Source organism: Ambystoma mexicanum, chromosome 10 (genome assembly GCF_040938575.1).
Source record: "Ambystoma mexicanum isolate Mex_15411 chromosome 10, UKY_AmexF1_1, whole genome shotgun sequence".
NCBI classification, from domain to species: Eukaryota; Metazoa; Chordata; class Amphibia; order Caudata; family Ambystomatidae; genus Ambystoma; species Ambystoma mexicanum.
Genome location: NC_090932.1, coordinates 979,309,460 through 979,323,436, shown reverse-complemented (window position 1 = coordinate 979,323,436; position 13,977 = coordinate 979,309,460).

The window sequence follows — 13,977 nt, the reverse complement described above, 5'->3', positions numbered from 1 at the left end:
GGATTGAATGCATTCCTGCACCAGATTGTAGTGCGCAAACAGCAGCCACATTGCTGGTGAACCATGTGTTCTCAAGGTTTGGGTTGCCACAAAGAATTGAGTCAGACAGAGGAAGTCATTTCACAAGTACTCTAATGAGTAAGGTATGGCAAATACTAGGTGTGAAAAGGAAACTACATATCGCATATCGGGCGGCGTCTTCAGGTACAGTTGACAGAAGCAATAGGTCTGTTGTGGATATTTTAAAGAAATTTGTGGCAGAAGCAGGTTCCAGCTGGGATTTGCGTTTACCATTGCTTTTGATAGCAATCAGATCGACTCCTGCCAAAGCAACAGGTGTTAGCCCCCATGAGGTCTTAAAAGGTAGGAAAATGGTGTTACCACAACACCTACTATACAGAACACATGAGCAAACCCTTGTGAGTGCATCCACAGTTCATGAATATATTGATGAACTGAGGAGGCATTTGCAACATGCCTTTGCTTTTGTGCAGAGAAATCTGGAAAGAGCTGCTGACAGTGCAAAATCGTATTATGATAAAAAGACATCAGTAAAGGAATACAATGTAGGGGATCAGGTATACAAGTTTCATTTTGGAAAAAGTAAACAGAAAAATTCTAAATTTCTAGCAGCCTGGCAGGGGCCATTTCGAATTATAGATAAGGTCTCTCCTGTAGTGTATAAAATTTTGAAAAATGAAGGTGAAACAGCAATAGAGCAGTTTGTCCATGTAAATCAAATCAAACCATGCCATCCCAGACATGAGATCAGGCAGCTTGAGCATGTAGAAACAGATAAAGTCCCTTGAACACAAAAAGAGAAAATAAATGGGTACAATCAGGAGGCAGTGACAAAGGAGTTCGAAAGTTGATTGTTATGATGGCACATAAACACTGTAGTATATGTAAAAATATATAATATAAAATAAATAAATAAATAAATGCACATATAACGGAAGCTCATGGTTGGTGTGCAGAGAGAAAATGTATTAAATATTGAATGCTGTTTATGTGTGCTTGTTTTTTTTTTAACTTGTGTTTAATTTTAAAAAAAAAAAATAAAAAAAAAATAATAGAAGAAAAAAAAATGAAATATTTTTACCAAGCATGTTTTATTTTTGGCAAAAGGGTAAAGTTAATATTGTGCTATGTACTTAATTTGTTTATTTTCTATTTTGATTTAGAAAATTAACATTATTTGGTCGGAGGTTCCAGGATCAGAGCCCACGGGAGACGATGGAGTTCTGGAGCCCATGTGGACGGATTCCGAGAAAGCCCCAAAGAGGGGTGAAGACCAAGGCTGCAAAGCGATCAGCATTGAAGATGATACCGATGATATGGTTAATGATGATGATATTTGGAGGGATCTTCAAGAATTCAGAAGCACAGGTTGTCATTGAACCTGGACCAGCATCTGGTATTGCGGTGGAAGAGGCACCAGGATTCATCATGAGTGATAGAAGGATGATTTTCCAAAATATATACATACCATTAAATCCTGAGATTTTGATTGAAAAACACTTGAACAATACCGGAATTAAGATTGAACAGACTAAAGAGTGGCTGGAAATAAGAAAAGAGGACACTAAGCAGTCAATAAGAGATATATTAATGCAATTGGAAAAAACATTCGTGAATTCAGCAGACATTAAGAAGAAGAGAGGAAAAAGAGGTGCGGTGATGCTCGCGATATCAATGGTAATGTCTATAGTTGGAGCAATAATAGGTACCACAATATCAACAGCCAATTCTATTTCGGTAGGAACACTGAGTACTAAAGCACAACAACTAAGTATTGACCTAGAAATAATACAAAAAACATTAGATGGAATTAGAGGGGGACTGGATGAACAAGTAAGATTCATAAATGAAACAGCAATCATTCTAAATGAACAAGCGGATGTAATGCAACGGGCGACTAAAATAATACTTAAGCATGACAGAACTTTAAATGAAATATTGAACATAATGAGTCCTGTTGATAGACTATTAACGAATTATATGAGAGAAGTTCAAACTGCAGTTTCACAATTGATTCAAGGACATATTCCATTGTATTTTGTTTCGCAGGATATCATTCGTCAAATGATAGAAAGATTGACCAGGAGGGAAATTGACATAATACAGGTAAAAATTGCATTCGAAATGGGGAATGCAATGCCGTTATATGTGGACTTGGAAAGACTAGAGATCGGATTTTTGCTATGCATCCCATATGTAGCCCCTGAACTTATTTATCAAACGAAGTGGGTACACAATGTGGGATTTTGGCAAGAGGACAAATTCATTAAGATTAAGACTCCAGGAGTGGTGGCATTTCAGTCATGGGAACCTGAAGTTTATTTAATACCAAACCTGGAAACATGTGTAACATTTAAAGAACAAAATTATATGTGTCCAGGTAAACCGTTTGTTCCTGATGCCACAGATGCTATTTGTGGTTTGGAATCTGACCCAAGTATATCAGAGGGATGTGAAGTGATTATTAGTAATATGGGGAGTGAAGAAATGGCACTGGCTAAGATGGTCAGAGGTAAATGGTTGGTCAGCACCTGCTTAAAGAACATGACGGTAGTACATTTAAACCATGGAACATACGTGGTTAAACAGGTGAAATATAATGTTTTTTATTTACAGGTTCCAAAGGATGCAATTGTGTCAATTGGGGGATTAACATTGTTTCAGGTAACAAATGATGTCTGGGAAAGCCAAGTGGAAAATATCGATTTTTTTCAAAGGGATACTTTTCCAATAGATCCGGATGTGGAATATTTATTGAAACACAAAGAAAGACATGTTATAAAAATGAATTTGAGAAAAAACAATATTACAATTAGTAATCTAGGCATAATAGAAGTGGAAAGATTTAATTGGGGAACCTGGGGGGAACGCTCAATAGTGGGTTTGGCTATCCTGGTGCTGATGATGGGTGGATGGTTGATTGTGCTATCAGTAAAAATGAAAATGTTACTGATTTTACTAGCTACGTCAGGAAGAGAAAGATATCCCAATACACATGCATTTTAAAAGAAAAAGAAAGAACAAGTTGTTTTTAGGAATTGGCTTGGATCGTAGCCAGATTCTAAAAACAAAAGGAGGGTATGTAAGGATATTTGGCGTGTTACAGCACAGAGTACAGCACTACTGCACAGGTAGCAATTTTTTTTTGCAGCACCACCACAAGGGTGCGGTGCATTGCTATATGTGTTACCAGATTAACAAGGAAAGACAGGCTATTCAGTCAAAAACGATTTTAACACATAAGATGCAAATCTATTTTTACAGTTAAAAGCACACGTGCACATTCAAAAATGCACACTATTTTTCACCTGAAATGCCTATGGTGCGAGAGACACATTTGAAAATAATAACTAACATTACTTATAACTAACCTGACTAATGAAACATAATCCACTAATAAAAATGTGTCTCCACTGCAGAATTAGGCCTATTCTGAAAGTGAACTTTTAAACGCACATCCATTTTTTTTTTCTCTGCTGCCCTGTCCACATAATTACAGGAAGCAAAAGAGCTCGAAAGAACAGGAAATCAGTTGGTTACAAAGTATTACTATAAAAATGAGCCATTGTGTAGAGAAGGAGGAGATGGCATGATTGATTCTGATTGGAGCAGCGTCATAGCAAGTATCATGCTAGAGGGAGTGATCAGAGTTTTTGCTGGGGGGAGTTTGAAGAGAGAGAAGGACAGTCAAGATTTGGCAGAGCTGGGAGAAGGACCTATTTTTTCCTGGTTGGAGCATTCCTATCTGCAAAAGCTGAGAATTCCAGGCAATGACCCCGGTTTGAGAACGGCAGGCGTTTCTTTTCACTGGGGTTAATCTTCAAGGGAGCCACATTCAGAAAGAGAACAACTGAAGAAAACTCTGAACAGATAAGGTAATTACATAAGTGTGGGAGCTGAGTGTGTACGAGAATGTTCAGTCAGAGTAGGAAAAGAGACTCTGGTGCCTTAATCACACGTTAATGTTGCAATGTTCTGTTCTCCGCCATTTTTTTTCAGTGTATTACAGACAATGCTGTTAATGTGGTGTTTTATTTATTTCTGTAAAGAGTGAGATCGTGTTTAAATGCAACTTTTATAATACAGAAAAATATTTGAAAGCAGACGGGTGGTGTGTCTTCTATTTACCAATACAGTGCTGATGATGAGGGGAGATTTTTAAACAATGCAATTTTCATTTTAAGACAGATGTGTGCATGATCATATTCAGTATGGACAGTTGAGAGTGATTGTTTGTAGCATAGCTCGTTGGAGGTACATGAGCCAACGGGAAGAGGGACTCTCTGAACATAGTTCCCTACCGTATATAAGGTAGTGGAAATTACCACAAAATTACCACATATAGCTCTCTGTCGTAAATAAGTCAGTGAGATCGCCCATGGTGGCACACTAACACTAACACTGAAAATGTGGTATTCCTAAAATGTAGGTCTGAGGTCTCTCTAGTGATTACACGAAAAATCTAAGCAAAGATAAGGGATTCTGGACATTGGGGCCACAAATAAAACAAGGGAATTATGCTCACCAAAATACCACCAACCACGCATAGCAACCACGCATACCAAATATGCATGTCTGGGTGCTGAAATAATGCATGTCCACTGTATTATTGTTGCACATGGCCAAATCTGAATACAAGGAGTGATTATTGCTAAGTTATTTTTCGGCGGTAATAAAATACCGTCAGGCCCCAAATCTCCACAAAATACCCTACATATTTACATGTTAGTTTCACTAGAAGTGCTTTTTTAATGCAGTAACTTGCTATGAGAAGGTCACATCATAATTATCAGATGTGTCCTTGTGCAATCATAATCAGCCATTGCATACAATGCAGTAAGAAACAGCCAACAATAACCTCTTGTTGCTGTCACGGTTTTATTACATGGCACACTCCAGTCAGGGACTCCTTCCCCAACAATGAATGTGGCGTACAATAAAGCAGTTTATTTTTAATAAACCACAGGTTCTTTTCTGTTTGAGTAGGCCTCCAACCCGTCTCGCACCCAAACTCCACAAACACCCCGTGTCACAATGGACCAGGAATCAGGCCGATGTGTATCAGTAAATATTTATTAATTTATTATTTAATGAAAGGAAAATCAAACAATTTACAGCCACTGATGGTGTGGTACACAATTGCACTCATCTCTACGAAACAATTTAGTGAAGACATACTGTTCCAATTCTTACAATCTTTAATGGCAACACAGAAAAACAGCAATTTGAGAAAGAGATGACGCCGATGGTTTAGCACTCCCTCCTGCAACACGCAGCCCCAGATATTAGATAACTTGATTCCTTTGAATGGAAGGCAGTGGCAAGGAGTAGGGATAGAGAGAGAAAATCAGATTTTGGGTAAAGCCCACCACCCCAAGATGGGAGGCCAGCAAAAAGAGTGAAAACCTGTTTTTGGAGCAAAATTGCAGAATCGGATTTTGATTATTACTCACACGGTGATGGAACAAAATGAAAAGAAATCCGAGTTGCTACACTTGAGGAGATAGGGAAGCATAGAGACTACTATTCAGCACACCAGGGAAACAATAGAAATAAAGTAGAGGAAATTGGTTTTGGAGAGAAAGCAAATGCAAAAGGAAAAATACAAAAGGCAAATGGAAAGTCGTTTTACACGGGATTTACAATGACAGGCAGGTCAGGGAAGGGGTATAGCTCAGAATAGTAAAATTTGTTTTCAATTAAACAGACAGATGCACCTAACAGATAAGACTTGTAGCCAAAAGGGATTGTTCTCAGTGGGAGTGCGGTTTGGGGTTTTAATAGGACAGATACGCATCACAATTCATGGGGTAACGCACACAATGCACCGGCACATTCTGTTTTCGGTTACAAGGAGACTAATTTGTTGAGGCAACACTTTAATGACTATAATTATTAAAAGAATGACACTAGGGACAAGGGGTTAATTTTGAATTTTAACCAACTTGTACTGTGAATTTCAATGGGGAATTAATTGATTTACTTACGAATAGGCTAAGAATTTACACAGACACTGAGAGGTTTACCACAGGGAATATGCTAACATACACAGGCTAAACACAGATTCTTCTATGGCAAGGTGACTGATTTACACTAGCAATGTGAGGTTTTCAATAGGTGCAATGCTACAAAAGGAAGGATTTATGCAATTTAGGGCTGGGGTTATTTGCTACTTACAAAGTAAGCCTTGGTTTGGGATTCTGGAAAGTCAGCTGGATTTCAGGACCCTCTGGACAGATAGGCAAGGGCTCTGGTCACTGCACTATCCTTGGTAGGGTTCAGCTGCCTCCTCTATGTCCTCCTTCTCTTGTCTCCCTGGATTTTTGTGCGTCTTCTGACCTAGTACAGTCCCCCTTATATAGCCCAAATGACATGAATCATTTTACAATCTAGGGGAGTACTCTATAATTACCCCTACCCCTCATATAGGACAGTTTACCATTCCTCTCTCCATCCCTGGGATAATAGGTCAAAGGGAAGAGAGCACCATCTGTCTATTGGCATTGTATTACTCTTCTTTGTTCTCTTGGCCACTTTTTGACAAAAAGCCAGTTATGTCTCATAACTTCATATTGCTACTAGCCCTCTTTGGCACATTTTTGTCATTTTCATAAACTGTATAATAGTTATGTCTTTGCAAACGGTCAAGGATATTCCTAATTTCACCTTCCATCTTTCCATCAAATTTCATACTTGTCCCATTTTCCGAGCAGCCAGAAACTAGTCTTAACTGGCCATTTCAGTCCCCAAAGTCCTAGGAAAATGCACTATAGCTCTTAAATCACGCCTGGAAATTACATAAAAACGTAGCATACAATGAAATTATGTCTCATTCTAATTGTTACAAAAATGCCTAAAAATGGACTCAGTGCTTTAATGTCAATTCAGGCATCACTCCCCCTCTGTGGGAGAGGTGTTTTATCCCCCACAGCCGGTGACCAAAGATTTTGATTACTCCCTTTGAAGTTGTCAGTTTGTCCTTGGTAGTGGGTGCAGGAGAAACTCACACCTCCCAGTCAAGTTTTAAGCCACATTTACTTTCCTTGAAGTGCCCGAGCCCCTGCCATGAAGTCTAGCAGAGCAGGGAATTAGAATGCACTCAGTCCATCACATGTCATTGCAGGCTGATTCACTAGTAGGTGTGACTTTCAAAGGAGAAAGGGGCTTTCAATTAAGAAGTTTCCTGCCTGAGTCAAATAACGGATTTTCCAGTTTTGTGAGCCTCTTCCAAGGTTATTGAAGTCTTGTGGGTGTAAACATACATTACATTGCTTAATCAACCCCTCACCCCCACCACAGCATATTTCTCTGACATTTCTGTGCAAGCAAAGTTATCCTTTCACAGAGGCTTTTTAAAGTCATTTCTTTATTTCTTTTTTACACTTGTGCAATCCGTTTCATGTGTCTGATGCTTGAACTCCTGTCGTGTATGGCATGGGATTCTTTAATGTGTCCTTTTTGATTGAGTTTGCATTTGATTTGGGTCCATTGACAATGAGGGGTAGGACCCCTTCCACAGGGTTCTTTGATTTGACACTGAATAAAAGAAAAAGCTAAGCTGTTTTTCATTTGCAAAGTTTTAAAGGGCAGATGTTCAAGTAAAATGGAAAGCAAAATCTGTGTCTGGTTGTAGGATTGCAATTATTGCCCCTCATGTGAATGAAAAGTACTATAAGGCAGTTTTTGATACTCTGCATAACTTCATGTCATTCAAGTGAAACAAAAGCAATGCAGGGCCGTTTTTGGGATGCAGTGCATGACTACATGTCATTCAGGTGGAATATAACAACGCAGGGCTGTTTTTTGGATGCAGTATTCCAATGCTTGCCACTCTTGTGACAGGGAAAGCAAAGCATAGCTGTTTTTGGTGCAGAGTTTCAATACATTTTTTTCAGGTGAAACGATATTTCTATTTAGGGCCTTTAAATGCACTCCACAGTGCATGTGCCTCTAGTTTCACCAAACAATGGCTTTCTCAAGGCTAGTTTCACAATATCTGGCACTAGCCAGTGTACTTCCTGATATTCACTTGTGGTATCTTTTGTTTGCTTACAATTTCATTAAAATATTCAGTAAAAATGTTTACATTAAATGATTAGAAATTTAGATTATAGAAAAATCTGTGAGTTTTTGGTATTAGATTGAATGTTTCATCCTGTCAATAAGCATTCCAATGCTAGAGCTAACCGCAGTGCAACACGTACCCCATGTGCGATAAGCTTGAGTGTATTCCTGTATACACTAACACAATTCATTCATGGTATCTCCTAAGGAGTCATCTGGGTATCTGTAAGCAAGGGACTCCGGGATTAAGGTGGGTTTGTGTTTGAGGATTCTGAAAAAGAGCTGTGAATACAGCCAGCATCTTCACCTAGAAGGTGGCTGTGTTCTTCTCAGTCATTCCGAATTCACAGCTCTTTTTGAGAAACCTGAAAAACAGGCCTATCTTAATCCAGGAGGCATACTTTTACCCACCTGATTCACAGCCAGTCATGCCTGGTGAATATTTCTAATGGGGTGTTTACATTTTTCTCCAAATCAGCATGAGCAACCAAATGTACCAATGCAGCCCAAAATAATTAGAGGGACATTTGGAGAGGTCACAAAACTGTGTTAAAATGGTGCACTTCTTAAGGAGAAATGGTGTAAAAAGCAATACAATTTACAATTGAAACACATGAAACAATCCACTCAATGCCATGATCCATAGTCACTCATGACTGGTAAATATTTTCAGTGGCGGGGCTCACATATTTACAGACATTAGCATGAGCAAGCATTGAGGGCAGCCCAGCATAATTATAGGGGCCAGCGAGAAAACCCAGCTGAGAAAATGTTTAAACTATTGTGTTGAAATTGTCCATTTTACAGCACTGTTTTTTTTAGAACAAAGGGTGGAAAAGCTATGCAATTTATAAATGGTTCTCCGGGGTAACAAACAAAGTAAATTTAGTAAATCCCATGTGGCCAACAATACACAGGAACATTGAACATTTTAATGAGGCTGTGGACACAATCTTTCTATGCCAGTGTTGGCTCCAGTAAATCACTTGCAAGAGTCTGCATCCACTATCTTGTGTGCCAGTAATATTGGTCACTGTAATCACTGTAAATAACCTGCAGACAACTTTGTCCTACATCTATCTGTACCAATAATAATGGGCACTGTAAAACACTTGCAAGAGGCAGCCGTCACTATGTATCTTTTCAAATAATGGTCACTGTTATTACTGTAAATAACTTGCATGAAGCTGTGTCCACAATATATAAATGGCAATAGTAATGGGCACTCTAAATCACTTGCATGAGGTGGCAGCCACAACTTATTTCTGCCAGTAATAATGGTCAATGTAAATCACACGAATGAGGCAGAGGCCACACAATCTGTCTGTGCCAGTATCAGAGTAAGAGCCCTTAAACAAAGGTGGTGGATCTGACATATGTAATGGAAAGACGTGATGTTACAAGAAGTGATTGTATCCACAAGTGAAATATGCACATTGTATTTCATTTGTCTTTCTCAATTTAAGAAAGTGCACAGGACAAATAAGCATTTCCCTTTATTGCGCTGATATGCCCTGCACTGTTGCTGGCTATGTATAAAAGGTGTGCACCTTTGAGACCTAAGAATCAGTATGGAAACATGTCCTGCATAGAAAAATGCCACTATGAGACATTTTTTTCGACTTCATGATTAGACCCTTGTGTTATTTTGTGGGTGATTGTCTGTAGTACAAATTATTTATTTAAATTTCCTGAAATCACCCAGGCCGGGGGAGGGGACAGCGCACACCTTCTGCAAAAAGTGAGCAGACACTGTCCACCCATATTTACCCTTGACTTGTGTCCTGGCCAGTAGTAATGGGCACTTTAAATCACTTGCACGAGGCTGGGTCGCACTGCTGATTGTGCACATACACAAGGTCAATAAAACATACATGTGAAGCAGAGCTACCGACTCATTCGACTTATGCAAACACACTCACATACACACACTGTAGCACACATAACATACACACATGCACACATGCATCCATTCAAAATCAATGGGCCTCATTATGAGGTAGGTGGTAAGGGATTACTGCACCGGTAAGGACACCGGTGCGGGTAATCCCTTACCACCCTATTCCGAGGTCACTTAGTGGGTCCCTTCCTTAACGCCTGGTTTTACCAGGCATTATGGATAGGACCCGTTAAGGAACTTCAGAGCTAATAACGGTACCGCAAATTGCGGTACCGTTATTAGTTCCATCCCCATTCCCATTGAGCACTATGGGGGCTGAAATGGGAATTGGGAATGGTTCCCATAATGGGGACTTACCGGGTCCTCCAAGGTTGGAATGACCCGGTAAGTCCCTATTTCGGGAATGCGGTAAGGGGGTAGCCATGGTGCTAATAGCACCATGGCTACCTCTTACCTCGTAATGAAGCCCATGATTTATAGGTCTTCTGCTCTGCAGAAAATCTTCTCTGTTTCGGGTAGAGCACGGAGCTGGCTTTGGGCGCTTGGCATAATGAATCCAGGCAGCGCTGGTACACACTGGAAGGGCCATAACATGTTGGGCGTTTGGGGGCTAATCAACATGGTTGCTTAGCACACTGGGGCTAAGCACGCTTGGTGCTGCATACTCCGGTGCATGCTTAACTTTTATTTTTAAATACACATCACAATATTGGTAGCAGTCCTGGATTTTAGGGTTGTGGGGGTGCAGGGTGGCAAACCAGGCACAGAGAAGAGGCCTGGGGTGGTGCAACCACCCCTTCTGAGTTCTTCTGGTTCCATTGGTCACAGGAACCAGAGGAGGAATCACAGTGGATACCGAGCTTGAGGATTCACAGTGAATACAATAGAATACAAGATTCACTCTGAATACAGAGTTGGGTGATTCAGGATAATAACAGAGTCTGATGCCTCGCCATGAATATGTAACGTGAGGATTGTCACTGAATACAGAGCTTTGAGATTCAAGATAAATATAGTGCACAGCAGTTTTCACCGTGAATTACGAGTTTGCAGATTCATGGTGAAGGCAGACTCGGAAGATTTACCATTAGCATAGAGCCTGAAGAAACACACTGATTAAAGAGCCTCCGGATCTTCAGTAAATGCAGAGATAGTTGATCCAGGGTAAGTACAGGATTCACATCGAACGCAGAACAGCAATGTTCACAGTAATTGAAGAACCTAACAAGTTAGTGTGAATATATAACATATTGCAATGCAAATTGGGGAATTGGGGTGATTATACAGCCGGTGGCTAAATATCAAAAACACTGTTGGACGATTCAGGGCCTGATTATGTTCAGTGAATCTAGAGTCCGAGGATTCACACTGAAATTCAAGCCTGAGAATTCAGTGTATTGAGAGAATACGTGTTCATGGTAAATGAAAAGCCTGTAGATTCATAGAGAATACTGAGCGTGAGAATCCATATTGAATGCAAAGCCAGATGGTTCAGGGTATATGCACAGCCTTTAGTCTTGCATTAGAGGGAGAGCCAAGGAATTTGAACATAGCCTATGAATTCACATTCAATACTAAGCCTGTGGATTCACACAAACAATTGAGACTGAGGTTTCAGAGTAACTGCACAGCCTCTGGATTCACACTGAATACTGAGCCTCAGGCACTGAATACTAAACTTGAGGAGTCAGAATAAATGCACCCTGAATACTGAGCATGGAGTTTCTCAGTGAATACAGATCCTCAGAATTCACAGTGAATACATAGCCATTCATTGAATTCAGGGGGATAATACATCAGACTTTCAAGATTCACCCTGAATCCAGACCACAGTAATTCACATTAAATACAGAGCCTGTGGAGTCAGGGTGAATATAGTGCATGTGGATCCAGGCTAACTACGCAGCCTTAGTTTTCAAATAGAACGAAGAGCTTAAAGATTCACTCTGAATACATAGTTGAGGATTCAGGTTAAAAGCACAGCCTGTGGATTCACACTGAATTCAGCGCCGCAGGAGTCAGGGTACGTGCACAGACCATGGCACCTTGAGATTCACAATGGACATGGAGCCTGAGGAGACAGGATACAAGCACAGCCTGTGGATTCAACGTGAACACTGAGCCTGATGAGTCAGGGTAAGTCCACGGCCTGTGGGTTCACAGAGAAAACTGATCCTGAGGATTACGGGTATTTGCACAGTCTGCGGATTCACATTGAATACTTAGCCTGGGGACACAGTGTAAAGGCACAGCATATAGATTCACACTGAATACTAAGCCTGAGTATTCAAGGTGAATGCACACACTGTGAATGATTCACACTGAATATTAAGCCCCAGGCACCCATTACTGAACTTGAGGATTCAGCATAAATGCACAACTTGTAGATTCACCCTGAATACTGAGCATGGAGTTTCACAGTGAATACAGCGCCAGTGATTTCAGTGCGATCATACAACAAACATCCAAGATTCACCCTGAACCCAGACCCCAGTGATTCACATTAAATACAGAGCCTGTGTTGTCATGGTGAAAATAGTTGTTGGTCCACAGTGACTACAGAGCCTTTGTTTTCGCATGGAATGAAGAGCTTAAAGATGTACACCAAATAAATAGCCGGATGATTGAGGGTCAATGCACAACCTTCAGGATTCACACTGAATTCGGAACCTCAGGAGTCAGGGTAATTGCACAAAAATGGCACCTGGAGATTTATAGTGATCACAGAGCCCGAGGAGTAAAGACACATGCCCAACCCGTGGATTCACAGTGAACAAAAAGCCTGTGGATTCATACTGAATTCAGAATGTGAGGAGTCAGGGTAAATGCACATACTATGGAGCATAGAGATTCATGTGAATACACATGCTGGGTATTCACAGGGACTGTAAAACTTTAAGGTTCACTCTGAACATAGCTGCCAAGCCTCCCAGGTCCATGGGGAATCTTTGAGGCAGTCCTGTTTTGTTTTTTTTTTGTTGCTTTTATCAAATCAATGATTTTGCAAAGTTCTTTGATGTCGTGTTTCGATTCCAGTTTCTTGATTCTTGTGTCTTGGTCTTGTTAGAATTTACTTTATTTCACAGATCCTGGTTGACCAGGTCCTAGCCATATCCTAGTCGGTAGTCTGTTTAGTACACTCTTCGAGTGCAGTCCTTAGAATTTTTGCAGTTGCTAGGTACCAGGATGTCTTTGTGCCACTCATAAGTCGATTCCACCATACTTCTTCGTACAGGAAGCTTGATTCAATTAGGGGTCCAAGATACGCTCTTCTCCATTTGATAGTCGATGGACAGCTCATCAGGAGGTGTTTCACCGATTCAATTTCCGAATCGTCTTCACAAAGACGGCATTGATTTGTTGGCGAAAGGCCCCTGACAGCCCGAATTTCATTTGTCGGGAGTAAGTTTAGACGTGACCTTAGAAAGGTGAGTCTCAAAGCTTTATCCGGGAACCTTTTGAGAATTTGGGTAGTAAAGTGCACTTTTTTGGCCTGAAAAGGTAAAGGGGCCAGTAGCTTGTTTTTCTCAACTAAAGCTAGTGTCTCGATCCAGTCCGCCTGGTCCATTTTACCTTTGACCTTTGTTGGGTTCTGTATCAGGACGTCTTCAGAGCATTCGATGTTGTCCAACTGGGATCTCTGTTTGGCGGCCCATGTTTTTAGCGCCTTGCATCCTCCGACCTTCATTTCCATATTTATCATGTTGTACAGTGGGGGAGATTCCGGCATTATCACTTTTCTAAACAAAGCCATTTCTCCAGCTTTGGTTGCAGCTTTCAGAGAGAGTGTTCCCAATTCTCTTCTAATTGCCGAGATGGAAGTTGAATTTGGAAATTGAAGGACCTTGCGCCAAAAGTAGCCCTCCAGTTTTTGCCATATTGTCGAGGGTATCGATGGCATTGCTTAATCTCCATACACCAGACTCAGCACCACCTTTCCCTTATAGAACTTTAGTACTGGTAAAAGTGAGAAGCGACCATATTTCCTGTCT